The sequence below is a fragment of the Coenobita brevimanus genome, chromosome 101, assembly GCF_032717465.1.
Source record: "Coenobita brevimanus isolate Jiangsu-jjx chromosome 101, ASM3271746v2, whole genome shotgun sequence".
NCBI lineage: Eukaryota > Metazoa > Arthropoda > Malacostraca > Decapoda > Coenobitidae > Coenobita > Coenobita brevimanus.
This window is the reverse complement of record NC_137054.1, coordinates 70,337,243-70,358,105: the sequence shown is the minus strand read 5'-3', so window position 1 is coordinate 70,358,105 and position 20,863 is coordinate 70,337,243. Positions and strand designations below refer to the sequence as shown.

The 20,863-nt window shown below is 39.6% G+C and overlaps 1 long non-coding RNA gene across 1 annotated transcript in view; it reads left to right on the top strand.

Annotated features, from left to right (window-relative positions):
- LOC145415079 (uncharacterized) overlaps positions 1–20,863 on the top strand; it is a 97,585-nt gene that overhangs the window by 710 nt on the left and 76,012 nt on the right. The gene's annotated exons all lie outside the window — the stretch shown is intronic.

The window sequence follows — 20,863 nt, the reverse complement described above, 5'->3', positions numbered from 1 at the left end:
CGCCACAAATTTAATAATCATTCCGTGCGCCAAATTTAGTCCAACTATTACAGATTTTACACTTGTAATCTGGTGTATGGATATTTTTTATATATGTTTTCCTTCCTTTCTTCATCTTGTGGAAAATAAAAAGCGAACATAGAAGCAAGGACCAATTAGGAGCATAATTATATTTTCATACCTTCCTTTTTAATAGCTGCCTCACAGAAATACATCTTTTACTCAAGCTGATCGTTGCGAATTTTTTGAACCAATGAATGAGGGGAAAAAATAAAAAATAATTAATAAAAATAAAAAAAGTAATAAAAAATAAACTAATCCACGTACCTGTATAATCAAAACCTGAAGGGAAGTAACTGTTCTCCTTGAAGGCTGAGGTACGGTAGCGTTTAGTCTATCTTTGAATTTACACGAAGATTTCTGAATGGAAAAATTGGGAGAAATGGGTGGCTGAAAGAAGAGGTTGACCAAGAGGAAAGGGGAAGCGAATAAACCATACGGAAAAACACTAACTGCAACACATTCTTTAAGCGTCTTCAAAACAGGATATACGAGTATATATGTAAAGTGTGTATATATCTGTTTAGTTTTCTCTGGTCTGACACAATCCTGGCCACCTTCCCGACGAGTCACACTAGACTGGTAAACAAACCTTTCACTGTCAGCAAGACAATTATAGTGGTAATATTGCAGACAGGAAGACAGACAGTAAAATATATATACTGTATACATATTTTTTTCATATTAAAATCCTTGAACATGTTGACGTGTTATGTTAGTTTGTTCTTGCAGACCTCAGACGGTTTTCTTAAACTTTCAAAATACCTAGTGTAGTTAATGACCTAATTAGTATATGTATAAATGAGAAAGTTTGTCTGTCTATCCCCCAAGGACATCGAAGGGAATGCATACAGAACTTTCTAAACAGTCGTAACGGGTTTGACTTAATATGACGAATTTAGATGTGTACACTTTAGGTGCTGAAATGAAGCCCCTGATATCCATTATTAGAAGTAATTAGAAATAATCAGTTCAGCATGGTGGAAACATGGTAGCCAAATACCGTAGAGTTTTTACTTCTTCAACTATATCATTATGAGCTACAACGGGTCGGATGGTGGAGGGATTGATGGGGTGGGCAAGGAGGATGGGGTGGATGCGCGGGGTTGGTTGGTGGGTGGGTGGGTAGTGAGAAAATAGGTCTATGGTAGGATTAGGTCCATGGGGAATATATCTCTGGGCTCAGTGGGTAATGTACCCCGAGGTTCTTCTCCCACAGAAGTGGCCATCCAGGGTCCCAGGAAATGCCGGGATGTACGATCATAGGACTTATCCTGGGCAACGACGGGTACCCCTGATAGTGAAGGATATATCTTCAATTCGCAAAGCTTTTCGTCGGGTGAATAAAACCGTCTGGATATACCAAAGGCAGAATGAAATTGGCATGATCGTAGTAGAGGGTCATGGATTAAAACTAAGATTTATAGCCACAGTCTAGGCCAAAAGAAAAAAGAAAAATAAAGAATAAAAAGAATTGACCATCGAAGTCACAAGTTAGTCGATGTGTGTGTGTGTGTGTGTGTGTGTGTGTGTGTGTGTGTGTGTGTGTGAGAGAGAGAGAGAGAGAGAGAGAGAGAGAGAGAGAGAGAAAGACTTTTGAGAAATTTAGGGAAGGGAAACTTGCCTATTTATTGCGGCTTTGGCACTGGGAAACGTCTTCCTTGATCTTGCCAAAGGGAAGGGGAAAGGGAGTGATCTGTGTCTGGTTTGGTTGTTAGAGAGAGAGAGAGAGAGAGAGAGAGAGAGAGAGAGAGAGAGAGAGAGAGGACAGAAGGGAAGAACATACATAGAGTTCGATAATAGATGACAAAAATTCCCAAGTCCATTTTTATATTAACCCGTCCTAGTGTCAAATGAAGTTTTAGTTTCTCATAATACGAGGGCAGGGTTAGCAAAGCAGAAGGCTCTCTCCCACCCTCCAAACCCTCCGTGAATCAGCAGTGCGGGAAAATACAGTAGGACGATAAACAAATTGCAAGACAGTGGTGTATGAAGGAAATTTATTCAGACGGTAGAAAGTAGTGCTAAAAATTAAGCTACTAAATCTAAGAAAGAGAAATAATACAACTATACATCAATCAGTGGAAAAAACACACACATTCTTTGATTCTGGTAGAGTTTAACTGATGCCACGGAAGTCTATTTATGGTGTTGTATTTCCATTTATAACTGTTTTCTGCTCCAGTTAATTTTTTGACACCATTATCTCTACATTTATTTACACTCCCTGTCCCTTTTTCTGCCACCATTATCTTGCCATTTATTTACACTTTTAAATATCCTCATACTCTTCATTTTTCAGACACGTTCTCTGCTTCCGAAGTCCTTGTTCATATCTTTAATTAATATGTTCTTTTTTAGATTGTTCACCATCTGTTTTCAAGTTACTGGCTGTGAAAATTTTGCCTAAACTGAAACAAAGATTGGTTGGTAGGTAGCTACTTGGTAATCTCTTTTCACTTTCATCTTGCCTAAAATTCAGTCTCTCCATTTTAAAACCTGAGTTGCCAGAACAGAATTGCACTAGATTATGGTGCTAGTCATGAAGAAGTGCTATGGAAAGGATGTCGAGCTGTAACATTCTCTTTTTCTCTCACTAAGTTGCGGGGAAGAGCTGCAAGAGGATGACAATCTGAGCCAAGTTAAGGTGAAAGGAGTATAGCTCATAAATTCCCTCATAATTACTGGGATTATAATATCAGTTTCGCATCCTGTGAGGCCTCTCCATCCTGAAGTTCCTGAAGTATCTTATTAAATACAGGATGACCAGTGAGATTTCTTTCTTTTCTTTTTATCTTTTATTTTTTTGGGACTCTTCGAGAGGTTATTCTAAGGCCTATTCTGAGTTTTTAAAAATACATCAGCACAGGTCCAGTTCTCAGCCGACATGGAACTGCTGTTACTAATGACTTTGTATGTTAATTATGAGGGAGACCTTTTTTTCCGCCATGAAGTCATCAGAAATTGTAGCCCCGTTAAGGGTGATAATTAGATCTAGATTGATAAAGCATTTTTCACTCTAAATTAACCACAGAATCACCTGAATATTGCTTTAAACTTCGAGGGACACCTTGTACAATAGATGGTTAATTACACTTTCTTGATTAGTTCCGAGAGCTATTGATTGTCTGAGTCCGTATTTTTTGTCTATATATTTGCAGCTGTTTCAGAACCTCTCCTGTAAATGGTATGTTATGTAGGAGTTGTTTGGATATTATAGCAGCCTCAGTGTTAATATTCCTACCTGAGATAGAAAATACAAAGATAAAGTATTCATTGAAGGTGGAGATATGCTTTTGTTGTCTGATACCATTTCACTTGTGGCATGAAACAAGGGGAGGGTTGTACGTTTTGGTGTGTGTGTGTGTGTGTGTGTGTGTGTGTGTGTGTGTGTGTGTGTGTGTGTGTGTGTGTGTGTGTGTGTGTGTGTGTGTGTGTTTATGGAGTGAGTAGGCAGGTTCATGTGTACTGAGAGGAGTGGCCTGTGAAGGGCAGCGTGTTTGAACGAGGCGAGGGTGTAAGGAACAGCTAGGGGTGAAGGGAGTGAAGAGGGGAAAGAGAGGGTTGGCTGGCTTGTTTATGTAGGTGAGGGGAGGGGAGGGGAGGGGAGGGGAGTGAAGAGGGCGGTATGACGGGGTGAGAAAGCAGTAAGGAATGGATTACATTGGCCTGACGAACTTTATTTTTGCAAAGTCCACGTTACATTCATTTTCAACAGTTTTCTACAAAAACAAACTTTATATTTTTAATTTTTGCTAACTTCACACTACCATTATTTTGGACAACTTTACTACGAAGACGGACTTTATTTATTTATTTATTTAATTTGTTTTTTTGGCCAACTTCAGACGGCTATTTTCATGTTTGGAGAGACTTTTCAAAATAGGGAGTTAGATGTAGCCTTCATGAACTCTTAATACGAAATCTCTTAGTTAAGTAAAATAACCTTTGCGTAACGTCGAACTGAAGAGGTTAAGGCGGAGGGATATGAGAGTGTAATGTCGGTGGTAATATAATGCTGGTATCGCTGTGTTTAAATTTTGACTTGCAAGACGTGGAGCTTTGAGGTGCTGTGTCTAACTCTCTACATACAAGACGTAGAGCTTTGAAGAGTTGTACTGTCTTATTTCAGTCACTAGAGTAGCATAACAAGGCTTTACTCGACTTCACAGCGAATCACCAGACGCACCAAACACAGTAAAACATCGCTCAGATCCACTTTCATCAGATATGCGTAAATTGGTCCTAATTTTGACGACTCTATATCTGGCTGAAGAGGAAATTAGAGATGGAAGCCCTAGATAACTGTATATAAAGAGATGAGGGAAAGGTTAGTACGCCAAACCTACTTTTCCACTTCTGTATTTACCAAGCAATTTATAAGGGAACTTGTACGTTACTTTCTTCGAGCGAGTCGTGCATTAGGAGAAGTTTAAGACTAGGTGAGCATTAATTGTCTACTTTCATAGCCTTCGTGTAGTTCATAGGTGCTAATCCAGGTCTTCATCTACTGTTAACAAACCTGACTGAAAAGTAATAAAGGGTAAGGTTGCAGAGATATGCTGGTTAATTGGAGAAGAATGGGGAGTTGTACAAAAGCTGTAAAATGAAGGGGAAAACAGGGGGAGAGACCCTGTGAATAGGTTGTGAGTGTGGTTTGAGAGAGAGAGAGAGAGAGAGAGAGAGCGAAGGGAGGCTAGAATGCCTGAAGAAGAAAGGGAAAGGCTGCTTACGTGGAAAATTGAGAGAGAGAGAGAGAGGGGGGGGGGGAAGGAGGAAGGCTGCTACATGGAAAATTGAGGAAGTGAGAGAGAGAACAAATAGGGTGTTAAAACTGCATTACTGAGAGGAAAGGGGAATGGGCTATGAGGAGAGGGGTCCAGAGAGTTTGAGGAAGGTTAGCTTCTTCTTCTTCTTCTTCTTCTTCTTCTTCTTCTTCTTCTTCTTCGAGAGAGAGAGAGAGAGAGAGAGAGAGAGAGAGAGAGAAATTAATAGAGAAAGAAGGGGAAGAAAGAAGAATGACAGAGACAGGAAGGATGGGCAGACAAAACGAAAAAGACTGGAAGAAAAAGAGCAGAAAAGAGGGAAAATTATAGGCAGAGAGAGAGGAAAGGAAAAGAGAGGAAAAGGAAAGGCTCTGGGAGGGAAATGAGAAAGTAGAAAGGGAGAAAGAGAGGGAGGGAGGGAGAGAGAAGGAAAAAAAAATACTATATTGAGAGGGAGGGTAGTAAGGATAGGGTGTGTTTGTTTATACAGGGTGCGTGGGGAAGGGAGAAAGGCTGGCACAAGTGAGGGTGTAAGGGAGATGGGGAGGAAAGAAGGGTACGGAGAGGGAGAGAGGGCTGATAAAGGGAAGGAAGAGGAATGTAGGGGAGTTAGGGAGGGAGAAGGGGTAGGGAGATAAAGGAAGAGGGTTAGAGAAGGGAGGGATGTAGGGGAACAGAAGAATTAAAGAGTCTGTCAAAGGTGCATAGATAACGAAAAGAATATATGAAGGAAAGGAGGAAAGACTGTGTGTGTGTGTGTGTGTGTGTGTGTGTGTGTGTGTGTGTGTGCGTGTGTGTGTGTGTGTAGGGCTGGGGTGGGAGGGAGCTGAGGGTAGACGGGGGATGATGGCAGGGATGTGAGGAGGAAGGGCAGGGGTGATTGTGTGTTTATATATGCAGCTTGAGGGGGCTGGGGGGCGAAGAGTGAACAGTGCCAAGGAACACTGTGAATGCCGTGGCGTAGTTGGCACCCCACACCACAACAGTGCCACACTCCTCAAACGGGGGGGGGGGGAGGTAGAGATCAGAGAAGAAAGAGGGGAAGAAAAAGAAAGAGAGGAGGGGAAGGAGGACGTTGAGTACAAGTTTGAAGAGAATGAATATGGATATGATGATGATGATGATGATGATGATGATGATGACGATAATGAAGAGGAGGAGGAGGAGGAGGAGGAGGAGGAGGAGAAGTATAAGAAGAAAAAGAAGGAGGAGCAACAGAAAGGAAATAAGAAGAGATGGTCAGGTGTGAAGTAACTGGAGCCAGTACTTAATTCGAAAAAACGGGACTGGGAAAAAGGATAATCAGTAAAAAAAAAAAAAAGACAAAAAAACGAAATGACAAAAAAAAAATAACACATTCACTGAAAAATTACTTCAGTGATTCATGAGGGCAATGAAAAGAGCTGAAAGAAACTGTGCTCAAAAATGAAACAGAGGGAAAAAATAAGATTGAGGAGGAATAATATCAACAATGAACGGATATTGAATTTGGCTCTCTTTTGTATTGTTTTTGTTTTTTTCTTGGAAGGAACGGTTTGCGGGCATCTGGCCTTTGGTTCCTTCTTTCTTGAAAAAAAAAAAATGTAGAGAAGAAAATATTTGCAAGTTGAGGGATGGAAAGAAGACACTGATGACAACAGAATAAGGAAGGTAAACACACAGAATTCAGCGACACAGAAAGTAGGAAGTTAATAAAACTATCGGAAAAAAACGAGAAAAATGTATATGAAGACAGGGAGGGACAAGGAGAATCCACAAATAAGTAAAAAGATCTACCGTACACTAATTGGTCTGACCGTGCGAAGCGAGAGGCTGTTATTCTAACCTTAACCATTTTTTTCTTTTTATTTTTGGTGGGGGGGGGGGGCTGGGGTAGATTGTGGGAAAGGGGGGAGAGGGTTCCACAAGATTAAAATCCTTGGCCCGGAATGTTGAGATAGAGGGGAAGGAATAATATAAAAAGTGATGTTACTGTGCAGGGTTCCTCCCGAAAATACGCTTATTATTTGGAAGGATCTGTTGAGAAATACGGTATATACTAATAGCTGTATGTGTGTGTGTGTGTGTGTGTGTGTGTGTGTGTGTGTGTGTGTGTGTGTGTGTATGTGTGTGTGCTTTTTATTATATTACGATACTTCTATTTTTTCCAATAGTTTACAATATATTCCACATCTTACCCCTATTCTCCGTTACTTGTAGTCAGGGATAAAAGTGTGTCTGTTATTTCACTACCTTTAATTACACTTTTCTTTGCCATGAATTCACGAGGGTATTTTCATCAGATTAATACCAGTCCATCATAGATAAGTGAGAGAAAACGTCGGAGTCAGAAGAATAATACATCTCAAATTAATGAGACAATAATAATAATAATAATAATAATAATAATAATAATGCCTATTTTATCGATTTATTCTGACAAATTTTTGCACTATTTGTTTTGAAATAATTTCTTCCAGTACGCAACTTTCCAGACATTGCTCATGTAATTATTATCATTAGTAGTAGTAGTAGTAGCAGTAGCAGTAGTAGTAGTAGTAGTTGTAGTAGTAGTACCATTATTATTAGTCGTAGTAGAATTACACCATTACTGAATTTCAGAAAAATCTTCTAGCTTTGAATAATGTCTCTTCTTTTCGTAAAGCCTTTGTATCAACTGATGATTAGTTTGTATGAGAATATTTTGCAAGTTTATGAATTTAGACACAGATATAGTTATTACACCCGCTAATAAAGGTCCTTCTTAAGCTAAAAAGAGAGAGAGAGAGAGAGAGAGAGAGAGAGAGAGAGAGAGAGAGAGAGAGAGAGAGACCATGACAAGAGACAGAAATAAGATTGTAATCGGTGAGATAATGGGAGGAAAAAAAAAAAACTCCAAATAAAAGAGGAGGTCAAAAATGTACAAAAAAACAAAGTCGAAAGAAAGACAGATAGTTATTGAGAAGACTGGGAAGGAAAGTCTGGAAAAGAAAAATGAAAAAAGAAATTTGGATACGAATTGAAATAGAAGAAGAGGAAGACCAAGATCAAGGCGCAGGCAAAGACGAAAACAAAACGGAGACAAAAGCGAAGGAGAACAACAACAACAACAACAACAACAACAACAGGAAGAAGAAGAAATGCAGAAGAAGGAGAAGCAGAAAAGGAAAAGAAGAAAAGAAATCAGCAAAATAAAAATAAAAGAAACGAAGAATAGAAAGGAAAGGAAAAGAAGAAGGAGGACGAGGACGAGGACGAGGACGAGGACGAGGACGAGGAGAGAGAGAGAGAGAGAGAGAGAGAGAGAGAGAGAGAGAGAGAGAGAGAGAGAGAGAGAGAGAGAGAGAGAGACGGGGATGTGGAACTAGAAAAACACGCCAAAAACAAACCAATAATCCAGACTAGAAAAAAAAAAAGATAATAATGAAAAATCCATCCACCAAATCTCCCCTACCCGTATACACTTTGACCATCATCCAATCTCCATACGTCCCTCAACCTCCCCCCCAATAAATTCACAATATCTCGGTCTCCCCCTCCTCCTGGCTCGGTCGTGGGCTGACTGCTGGATCACGGTCGGGCTGGGGAAATAATGTCATCTGCATATTTTCTCCAGGTACGCTGTTCTGGCCTCGTGTGACCTAGCTTCGACCTGTGACCCAGCTTCTTTTGACCTTTTTTTGTCTTTTGTTTTATCGGTGGAGGTGGCATGGTAGAGTTTTGGTTTCTCTCTCTCTCTGTCTTTCTTTCTCTCTCTCTCTCTCTCTCTCTCTCTCTCTCTCTCTCTCTCGTGTGTGTGTGTGTGTGTGTGTGTGTGTGTGTGTGTGTGTGTGTTTCTGCCGCATCCTCCCTTTATAAATAAGGACTACAGGAAGTTATGTAAACCTTGACCAGTGTGACCTTCAAGTTCCTGTTTTAGCTCATGCTGTATTGGTCGTGTGTGTGTGTGTGTGTGTGTGTGTGTGTGTGTGTGTGTGTGTGTGTGTGTGTGTGTGTGTGTGTGTGTGTGTACTTGATCAGATTGGCTGTACGAAGGTCATAAATCAACGTTACATAAAGGTCACTGACGCCTAGATCGTAATATAAAAAGGTGTTCGTTTTTACAGACCTTAGTGTTCGTAAGGATTATTATTTTCTCTCTCTCTCTCAAAACGAACTTTTCCCTTCTTCCCATCCTTCTCAATCAAACGTATTCCGACTCTCTCTCTCTCTCTCTCTCTCTCTCTCTGATTGTGTAACCCGTGATGTGACGTGACCTGACCACCCCAGGAGCCATGTACGAGGGACATGGAGGACGAGGAAGGAGCTCTAATTTCCTTTGTTGCGTCTAATGATCACCCAGACGAACCTAGATCCATCCCCTTCCCTAGAAAGAGAGAGAGAGAGACTAGTTAATGGCCCTTACAGAGGCTCATGGGATGTAATTATGTGGATGGTGAGATTAAAACTGAAAAAGAAAAAAAATCCTGGCTGCGTGGAGCTACTAAGATCACTTGGCTAACACACACACACACACACACACACACACACACACACACACACACACACACACACACACACACACACACACACAAATCTCTCTCTCTCTCTCTCTCTCTCTCTCTCTCTCTCTCTCTCTCTCTCTCTCTCTCTCTCTCTCTCTCTCTCTCTCCAAGTAATCTAATTCGGTTCCCTTCCTGTTTCTTAGACTCATCAGCCTCCATTCCTTACTATCTTACATACTCCTTTACTATATTCATTCACTGTCTTAACCTACCATGCCTTCTTCCACATTCAAGATCCATTAACATATACCTCTCTCACCACCACATCTATAAACATTATGTCCATATTATCATGTCATCTTAGCAAACGCCATTCTATATGCAACGTCGTCAGAATACTTCCATTCTGCACATTTTTCGCAACGCAGTTATTTCGTATCATATCCACTCTACGCTCTCCAGTCACATATGTCGCTTTCTTGCCTTACTATCGTTATTTTCACCTCACAGAATTAAATATCATGGTCGTTTTCTTAGACATCATGAGTCTGTTGCTGTTTGCTTTCCTTTATTCTTCTTTGTACACTTTCACTGCTCTTACTCTTGACTTTTCGCTCCCACGCCATATCAAATTCTCTCACCTATACGGTAAAGTAAGCACTAACACACCGCCACGGCAATAAAACTCAAGATATTAAAGTTCATGTGTCTTGTTATTTCGCAAGAACGACCACAGGAAGGAACTTTTCAGCCTATGTAGTTATGCAGCAAGGATATAGCACTAATGTCGCAATCAGGGGTGGGGTAGGACGACGGAATAATCATGGAGGAAGCCGATCAGGGGAGGGAATTTCCAGCTATATAAATGTCTCGACTCTAGCACATCCTGCTCAGACTCTAAAGATGGGTTCTGTGTAGCCCAAACGTTACAAAAAAATAAACAAGTCAAGCCCCAACCTGTGTCTACAAAGTCCATACGAAGGTAAACGGTACCATAATTAACCTGTGCAAGATGGATGCTCATAATCTGCGGTAAAAGTCGGCCTTCGTTTTAACTTTCAGCACGTACCACATCCTGTTTTGTAGTCTGAACGTATGCCTTCCTGAAAATCTTTGCACGTCCCTGTCACTAACGCCAGATGGTTTATTCAGGAGAGAGTGAGTCATAGAGGCACTGATGTCCGCATTCTCCCTAGCACCACTTCCTTAGCGATTTATTTTCCAAACTACCCATTAATATCCTCTTTTAGGCTTCTTCTGTCTTATTCATGTCGACATAGACTGCATGAATAACACACTTGAATATTGCAACGGAGCAGAATAAGAACTATACCGCTAAGGAGGGGGTGTTAGTAAGCTTCCTAACCGCGAGAAAATCCCCTGAGAGAGAGAGAGAGAGAGAGAGAGAGAGACTGATTCCCGTTCAGTCAACAGGCATCAATCTAAGCTATTGTATTTATTTATTTTTTGCGCAGTCTTAGTAAAGGTGCTAGTGAACTTTATCGTAATCAGAGTCGGAGGAGGGACGGATGAGAAGCCAAAGGTGAGTGAACTGAGATTAGCTTTATATAAGATTATTACGCCAAGAGTTAAAAGCAAATTCCTAAATATCACTTCCGCATCTCTCATCACACCAATGTTATTTCATCTCTTGCCCTTATACCTGCGTGCTATTAGTCTCTCTCTCTCTCTCTCTCTCTCTCTCTCTCTCTCTCTCTCTCTCTCTCTCCAGTAATTCGACAAGTTTTTTTTTTTTTTTACCTCGATACGAATTTATGAAACTCTGGGGAAAACCTCTCGCAGTGAGGGGGTGGTGAACTATCTCCATTAATTTCCTTCATTATAAAAAGTCTGTCCCTCCATAATAATAATAATAATAATAATAACAATAATAATAATAATAATAATAATAATAATAAAACTGACACGTGACGACAAAAATAAATAGTAAAAAAAATCTGACTGAGTGGGTTAATAAAGTCTGATGTGAAAGGTCATCTGCCATATATATTTTTTTTTCTTTGCCCTTTACTCACAATTCTCGTTGCTTATGTCCGGTTCTCTCTCTCTCTCTCTCTCTCTCTCTATTTTGACCTCCGTCTCTACCAACTTGAGACTTAAGCTTAATTTTTAAAGTATGAATATTTTGTCTTAACTTCTTGAATCCGATGACGTAATTTTTCTTAGTCAGTTCTTGCTACCTCTAGATCATTTTAATTACCGCAGGACAAACCTTTGGCAGGGAAGAGGTTGATATACACACACACACACACACACACACACACACACACACACACACACACACACACACACACACACACACACACACACACACACACACACACACACACACACACACACACACACACACACACACACACACACACACACACACACACACACACACACACACACACACACACCGTCTACAATACACCACCTGCCACCTGTAATCCAACACTCACACCTGAGCAAACAAGAGCTACTGATCCTTTCATGGGCAACCAGGTGAGGCGGCACCCCAAGCCAGGTGATAATCAGTCCTGCAAGGTGTGAATCTCAGGTGGGATATTCGAACATAATTTACGATCTGTTCTCTTTCGTATCTTAGACTTCTTTTTGTAGGAAAGACGAGGCAAGGAGAGGGCCAAGTCTTCCCGTGTCTCCCGTTTGTCCTACGTAAAGCAAATCCCATCCACGAGAGAAAAGTTCCCGTAGGTTTTATCTATACTGTGCAGGAAAGACAAGGAAGGTGCATACTATCCCCCTATCTCTAGTACTTCCTGCGAAAGAAATCTGAGTTACGACAAGGATCCCATCGTAAATATGTTCAAGTATACAGCCAGTGTACCCTGAAGTCTATCGTGGCATACCATATCTCTAATCGACCTGAACACCCAAACGTTACAGTTCTATGTCTGTTCATGTTTTCTTCCATGTTCACACTCTATCGAGGTTACTTCCATGGCATCAACAGACTCTATTTTCTCTCACTCACTCAGCCACTCTGTTACCACGTTTCACCCTGCACTAGATATTTTATAAACCCGCCGCGCTTATGCCTGTACCTGGAGCGTAGGGCGAGGTGTGGTCACTTGTCCAGTTAAGTGAAAGTGGTGTTCTTAGGTGGCACGGATCAATTGCTCTAAGGAACTCGAGAAATACGGCGCTAAAGAGTAAAGTAGGCGAAACCAGCCATTGCAGCTCGTATACTGACATATCATTGTTATACAGCGCGGGATATTTACATTTGTTCATAAAGTAGGGAAATAACTGCATCAGACTCAATCTTGTCATGAATCACTAAATACTCAGTAACCAAAACAACACAGACATGAGAGAACAATTGACGTTTTGAAACATAAATCATTAAATATTTACATATAATAATCTTTTAAAAATACCAATTAACAAATTTTCTACTGTGCTTCATGTTTATTTTTTATTATTGATATTATAGGACCCATTACTAGGCATGATATTACTTAAAATTTATTTTTATTATTTAGAAGTTATTTTTATTTATTTATTATTTATTGTATTTTTTATTCATGTTCTCGACTCGACGCAGATTTGGTAAGTGTGAGACTGTAACAGTTCCTCTTGCGTGTCACATTGCTTAGTATTTGCATTTATTTTGTCTTCTGTGGTGTTTGTCGTCTGGGGGTGTTTCTCTCTCTCTCTCTCTCTCTCTCTCTCTCTCTCTCTCTCTCACACTTCCCCTAACGGTATCTGTTTTTGCCACTGTTAATTACACGTATCACTAATGGCGCTTAAAAACGCATGCACTTTGTCGCCTCGCCCTTCTCTTTTGTTCGTGTTATCCAGTTTTACAACAAAGAAAAAAAGGATAAAACAAAGAAAGAAAGAAAGACCTTGAACTTCACCACAGACTAACCATCTCCTTGATTTAACATTACATATATCTTCCTACTTCTAAACCTGCATGAGAAAAGAACTAAGAAAAAACTCACTGCCATAAGAAAGTTAAAAAAAAAAACTCAAAAATACCTCGATAAAACGGAATTACCTCACTATATCGGACTCAATCAACTCTCTGTTTTAATTAATAAGTATTTCTAAATTTTATCGTACTTGTATTCACGCCTCCAAAATTATTCGTTCATCGACTCCAGTCACATTTATTCTCCCGTATTTTCTGGATTTCGCGTAACAGTGTGAAATCGGGCATGGTCAATCAGTGTTCCGTATTGCGCGTACCCATGCAGCACGTTCCCCTGAAAAATCCTAAACTCTCTCTCTCTCTCTCTCTCTCTCTCTCTCTCTCTCTCTCTCTCTCTCATAGCTGTAGATATAACACAAGAAGATTGGGTGATAATAAATTCTCTCTCTCTCTCTCTCTCTCTCTCTCTCTGTCTCTCTCTCTCTCTCTCTCTCTCTCTCTCTCTCTCTCTCTCTCTCTCTCTCTCTCATAGCTGTAGATATAACACAAGAGGATTGGGTGATAAATTCTCTCTCTCTCTCTCTCTCTCTCTCTCTCTTGGCCGTATATGCTGTATAACACAAGAAGATTGGGAGGTAGTAATACTCTCTCTCTCTCTCTCTCTCTCTCTCTCTCTCTCTCTCTCATGGCTTCTTTTTATAGCGCAGGGAGGTTGGGTGGTAGTGAGAAGTGCAAATATCAGCTCTTGTGCCTGATCGGAGCCAAACACAGGGTACGACTGCACTACATGAGAAAGGAGATGGCATACTGGTCAAAATTGGGAGCGTTGTAGATTTGGCTTAGTTTACCCTGCCTTTTTTCCTTCATTTTCTTTTTTATTCCCCATTTTTGTTTTCGTTCTTCCGCCTTTATTTTTTTTTCTTGTTTATTTATTTCCTGTTTTCGTTCTCGTAAGTTTTTTTTTTTCTAATTGTACATTATTTTCCTGTTTTCACGGAGTTCATTGCTTTTTTCTCTTGTTTTTTTCATTGATGATTCCTGTTTTGTTTTTGTATTTTTCTTGTACGTTTTCTATGTATTCTAACTTCTATTATCACCCAACAGAGGTATTCTTAAATAAATCTGATTAAGTTTACCTAGGTAGTCTTAGATCAGGAGTTCACCCGACTCCCTATGTTATCAGCTTAGATTTGGGTTGGTTGGATTCACAGATGACACGTGCCCTGATTTTAGAACAGGCCCACAGAATATAAGACATAACAAAGCACAACACAGCACACTAAGATCTGTACTCTCGTCGGTAATGAAGTTCCCTGACACCTCATCCTTAGCGATTCATTTTTGGTTATGACTAGATAATAGAATTTTGTATAAGGGTATGGTGATATTAGAAGGATTTTTATAACACAGAAGAGGACATTAAGGTGTATCAGTCAAAATAAATCGCTCAGGAAATGGTGTTAGGGAGCTTCCTTATCAGTGGTGTTGGGGACTTTTTGGTATCTTTTATCTGTAGTCGACCTGTTTAGTTGGTCAGGCGGGACGAGGTAAGTAGCAACAACAATATTATCTCTCTTTGTCTGTCTGTTTATATTTCATTTTAAAGTGAATTATCTTCCTTCTTTGACTTCCTTCTCAGTTCTTCTCAGCAATGTCTCTCTCTCTTTTCGTCAAATTTCTGTTTATTTTGTTTCTTTTTAAGTGTATTGCCTTCTCTGGTTTCTTTTCAGTTTCTCTCTTTTCCTCCCTGGTATCATTTCTTTCCCTCCACGGCCTCCCATTTTCTGTATTCATCCATTGTATTATTTTTGTATTCCCTTGGTTTGCTAATACAAAATCTATACTTTTTTTTGTGTTACCGCTTTCAGTTAGATGACGTAGTTTTGTTTTCATTCTTGTTACTTGCTTTATACCTCAAATGGGGCCCTGAACACTTTTTTTTTTCTTCTTTGTCTTAATCGGTGCATTGAATTGAGAAAGGAGTAACTGTTCATCTTTTTTTTTTTTTTTTTTTTTAATAACAGAACGGAGGAAGGAAAAACAAATGGAGAAAAAAAAATAATCCATACACCAGATTACTGGTGTCCTCTGTTCATAAAATATCTGTAACAGTTAGACTTGAAGAGTTGTAGGTTGAAATTTGGAGGAAAACAACTCTGGGGAAGCGAGTTCCAGAGAGATGCAGTTCGGGGAATGAAAGAATTCTGATAGGCAGAAGTTCTGCAATATGGTTGAGTGACATTCCAGTCATGAGCGCTACCAGATGCCCGTGTAGCACGAGGGAAGGCATGGAGAGGTGGCACCATGGACGCAACTTCGTCTGAGCATTTGCCAAAAAAATATCTGTAAAATAATGCAAGGGAGGCAACATTCCTTCTTACTTGCAGGGGAGGTAGTTTATATGTAATGGCAGGGTTGTTAATGATTCTAACGGCTTTATTCTGAATTTTGTCTAGTTGTCTTAATGCAACCTCTCCACAACCATTCCACAAGGGTGAGCAATATTCAAGCTGAGAGCGCACATGACTCTTAAAAATTATAGCTAACTGCTCATCGGCGAAGAAGTTACGGATTCTGTACAATAATCATGGTTTCTTTGAGGTGGTTTTAGCAAGTGATCTGACATGAGAGGTCCAGCTGAGGGCACTTTTAAGCGAGACACCAAGAATTTCAATACTTTGGAGATGGGAATATTAGTAGAATTGAAGGTAATGTACGAATCTGGCAATATCTGTCTATTAGTAAACTGTATATATTTAGTTTTACTAGCATTAAAAGAGACAAGGTTGTTTTGTCCCCATTCACTGATTGTAGATAGATCTTCATTTATGGAGATGGCTGTATTGAGTTGAGAGGTAGAGATATTAGACTTTGTAAATGGATGTCTGAGTGTGAATGAACTATGTAGTGTTGAGTCATCTGCATATGAGTGAATGGTATTGTGAGTGACAGATAAGAGATCATTAATATGAACCAGAAATAGGGTTGGCGCCAGAACTGATCCCTGCGGCACGCCGGCGTTAATTGAGTGGAAATTCGAATATACATCATCTACTTTTACTCTTATTTTCCTGTCACTAAGATAAGAAGAAATCAAAGGAACAAAAGACGTTAGTCCATAGCAAGGGAGTTTGGACAGCAGGGAACGGTGCCATACTCTGTCGAAAGCTTTAGAGATATCAAGAGCTACTGCATGAGTTTCTCCAAAAAGATCTATTGATTGATGGATGGTATGAGTTAAGAGATTGAGTATGTCAATGGTGGATCTTTCGTGGCGAAAACCGTATTGTCTATCATTAATTAAGTTGTTGGATTCAAGATGTTTAACAATATGCTTATTAATTAAAGTTTCAAATACCTTACCAAGAGAAGATGTGATAGCTATTGGTCTGTAATTGGAGGGGTCAGACGAACTTCCTTTCTTCGGAACTGGGTGGATATTGGCTTTTTTTCCATGAATTTGGGAATAAGAAGTACGTATGCATAGTCTGAATAATTTAGCTAGGACAGAGAGGCAAGTTCAGGGGAACACTTTTTTCAAAACAATTGGCGGAATTCCATCTGGACCTGGAGCTTTGTTGGTAGGTAAATTGTCTAGGATGGATTTTACAAATCTTGTCTGTATTTTAAGTGGGGCAATTTCGGGAGAATCAAGTTCCAGTACTGAGACATTCTGGCTGGTATCATCTATGGTAGAGTTTCTTGCAAAGGTACTAGCAAAGATATCTGCTTTCCCACGTGGGTCATTTGTAATATTGCCATCTGAAGATTTTTAGTGGGGGAATGGAAGATGACTTGTTAAAGTTATTATTGAAAGAATTAAGAGTTGACCAGAATATTCTATTGTCATTAGGGTTGTTAAGTAGTTTTGATGCTTGCTTTTGAAGAAAGTTTGATTTAGATAGATTTAATACAGTTTTTGCATGATTTCTAGCAATTTTAAATTGGGAGAGTGATTCAGGTGTTTTTGATTTTAAGTAAGAGTATATGCTAATGACTTTTGGGCTGTTGCTCTGGCACAATTGCCATCAAACCATTTTGGAGAGTTTGATCTTTTAGTGAATTGTTGACTTGGTATGAATAAATCCATACCAGCTAGTATTAAGTCACAAATGTGGGACTGGGTAGAATTGGGATCACTAGAGAAGAAAGACTGCCATGGAACATCAGCAAGATAATTTCTAAAATCCCAGTCTGCCCTGTCAAAGTGCCATCGGGTCACCCTGACAGGTTCGGAATGGGGAGGTGTAGGAGGGTTAACTAATGAGGCTTTGATGAGATTGTGGTCAGAGGATCCAAGTGGTGACAGTACCTCTATCCTGTATTGATCTGGATTATTTGTCAAGAATAAATCCAAGAGATGGGCATTATGGTCAGGGTTATCAGGTATTCTGGTTGGTTGCTTTACCAACTGGGTGAGATTAAACGATTCCGCAAATAGCTCGCATTCTAGACCAGCGTCGTCAGTCCGGGCAGAATGCAATAGCCATTCAACATTGTGTATGTTAAAATCACCCAAAATGGTAATTTCATTGCCAAGGGCAAGGTCAAGGTTACTCAACTGAGTGGATATGGAATCAAATACACTGGGTTCCGAAGAAGTTTATCGTTCCCCCAATGCTTCTTCGGAACCCAGTGTATTTGATTCCATATCCACTCAGTTGAGTAACCTTGACCTTTGCCCTTGGCAATGAAATTACCATTTTGGGTGATTTTAACATACACAATGTTGAATGGCTATTGCATTCTGCCCGGACTGACGACGCTGGTCTAGAATGCGAGCTATTTGCGGAATCGTTTAATCTCACCCAGTTGGTAAAGCAACCAACCAGAATACCTGATAACCCTGACCATAATGCCCCATCTCTTGGATTTATTCTTGACAAATAATCCAGATCAATACAGGATAGAGGTACTGTCACCACTTGATCCTCTGACCACAATATCATCAAAGCCTCATTAGTTAACCCTCCTACACCTCCCCATTCCGAACCTGTCAGGGTGACCCGATGGCACTTTGACAGGGCAGACTGGGATGGATTTAGAAATTATCTTGCTGATGTTCCATGGCAGTCTTCTTCTCTAGTGATCCCACTCTACCCAGTCCCACATTTGTGACTTAATACTAGCTGGTATGGATTTATTCATCCCAAGTCAACAATTCACTAAAAGATCAAACTCTCCAAAATGGTTTGATGGCAATTCTGCCAGAGCAACAGCCCAAAAGTCATTAGCATATAACTCTTTTACTTAAAATCAAAAACACCTGAATCACTCTCCCAATTTAAAATTGCTAGAAATCATGCAAAAAACTGTATTAAATCTATCTAAATCAAACTTTCTTCAAAAAGCAAGCATCAAAACTACTTAACAACCCTAATGACAATAGAATATTCTGGTCAACTATTAATTCTTTCAATTATTACTTTAACCAGTCATCTTCCATTCCCCCACTAAAATCTTCAGATGGCAATATTACAAATGACCCACGTGGGAAAGCAGATATCTTTGCTAGTACCTTTGCAAGAAACTCTACCACAGATGATACCAGCCAGAATGTCTCAGTACTGGAACTTGATTCTCCCGAAATTGCCCCACTTAAAATACAGACAAGATTTGTAAAATCCATCCTAGACAATTTACCTACCAACAAAGCTCCAGGTCCAGATGGAATTCCGCCAATTGTTTTGAAAAAGTGTTCCCCTGAACTTGCCTCTGTCCTAGCTAAATTATTCAGACTATGCATACGTACTTCTTTATTCCCAAATTCATGGAAAGAAGCCAATATCCACCCAGTTCCGAAGAAAGGAAGTTCGTCTGACCCCTCCAATTATGGTACTTGGCATCTTTGCTTCTCCTGTCGATAATGAGAGAGAGAGAGAGAGAGAGAGAGAGACAGTGTGTGTGTGTGTGTGTGTGTGTGTGTGTGTGTGTGTGTGTGTGTGTGTGTGTGTGTGTGTGTCAGAATATAGAATGAGGCGCTATAATCAAGTTAATAAATTGCCGTAACTCCCTCATTGTATTATTGTCCTTCATTTTTTGAGTGCATTTTAGGTATTTCATTTAGGCTAATGTTAATAATAATAATAATAATAATAATAATAATAAAAATAATAATAATAATAATAATAGGCTGAAAGAATGACCAGCTGTATGGTTTATGTAGCACAGTATTTCGAATAATCTTTCCGCTGATGATATATGTAATTTATAGTTTTTAAAAAATGTAAAGCTGAGAGGCATCCTAAATTTGTAGTCTCAGTGTTTATGTTGTAAATCTTTGCAAATATTTGTCTCTCTTTAAAACTGTTTGTACTAGTGAACAATATTGTGTGGTATATTAGAGAAGGAAACGCATATAATGACCTAATTCTCGTCTGTGTGCCAAAGAGATATATAGTAATGACTCTCTCTCTCTCTCTCTCTCTCTCTCTCTTCGTCGCATCAGTCAGAGGAACGAGGCTTGTACAGTCAGTGATAAGACTTAATAACTGTTTATGTGTTTTTATCTTATCGCAAACAAGAGAGACGAGACACTGATTTGTTGGTATTTTTTTACATTTTTCTTTCTTTCTTTCTTTTTTTAGCCTACATCCCAACATAATCATTCAGGGCTTTTATCTTTTCGTTTCTGAGCTGAAGGAATTGAGTGTTATTGTTGGTTGAGGTAATTTGGTTGCTTTGTTCTCTCCTCTCTCTCTCTCTCTCTCTCTCTCTCTCTCTCTCTCTCTCTCTCTCTCTCTCTCTCTCTCTCTCTCTCTTTGTACTTGTTCTTGGTTTTATAGATTCTGGTAACATTAATTCTCATACTGACTTTAGATCATTATTTCCTCTACTGGAATAAATCGAATAAATCGCCTGACGTCAGTTGTTCCCATTTCTTGGATGAAACTTTCCCTCAGCTGAATAAACACACGTGGAATTAGTCAAAAGATTTATCCTAATGCTTTAACAGGAAGAGTTATCGCCACCATCACAAGGAGGGCAGTCATTGAAGATATAGCATTAGAAGGATTTTTTTTTCTTTTAAATGCTATGACAACGATCACAGAGGCAGATAACACAGGAATGCTGTTACATAATCATTCAATATGGCATTACGCATACACTACGCTGATTTACCCACACGTATAATCCACAGTATTTTTTTATTCTTTTCATCCTGCTCTCATCTCCTAAATTATCCTTTCGTAACATATGAGCGACGAGACAGTTTATAATTTCTTAATAACGAATATTTTTCTGCATACATTTCCTAACCCGTATGAAGGAAACGAATGCAACTTGAATGCCACTTAAAGTCGTATTCTCGTCGATTGCGGAAGCTCCCTGACACATTTTCCTAAGTGATTTATTTTGTTTATTACACCTTACTGTCCTCCTCTCTGTTACACAAATCCTTCCAACATCGCCATACTCTGCATAAAGATCGTGCAAAAGGATATTAACCAACCATATCCAAAACTAAATCGCTAAGGAAGAGGTGTTAATATGCTTCCTAACCGTACAAGAATGGCTGAAAGTAAAAGATGGGCAGGTTGACAAAGAAAATGACATGAATTACGATGACTGAGTCCGGTAAGAGGATGCACGGAAGTTTACAAAGCATAAGTAATATCAAGAAGACTTAACAGAACTGAATTATTGTGGTTTTTATGGAGTGTCGGAGT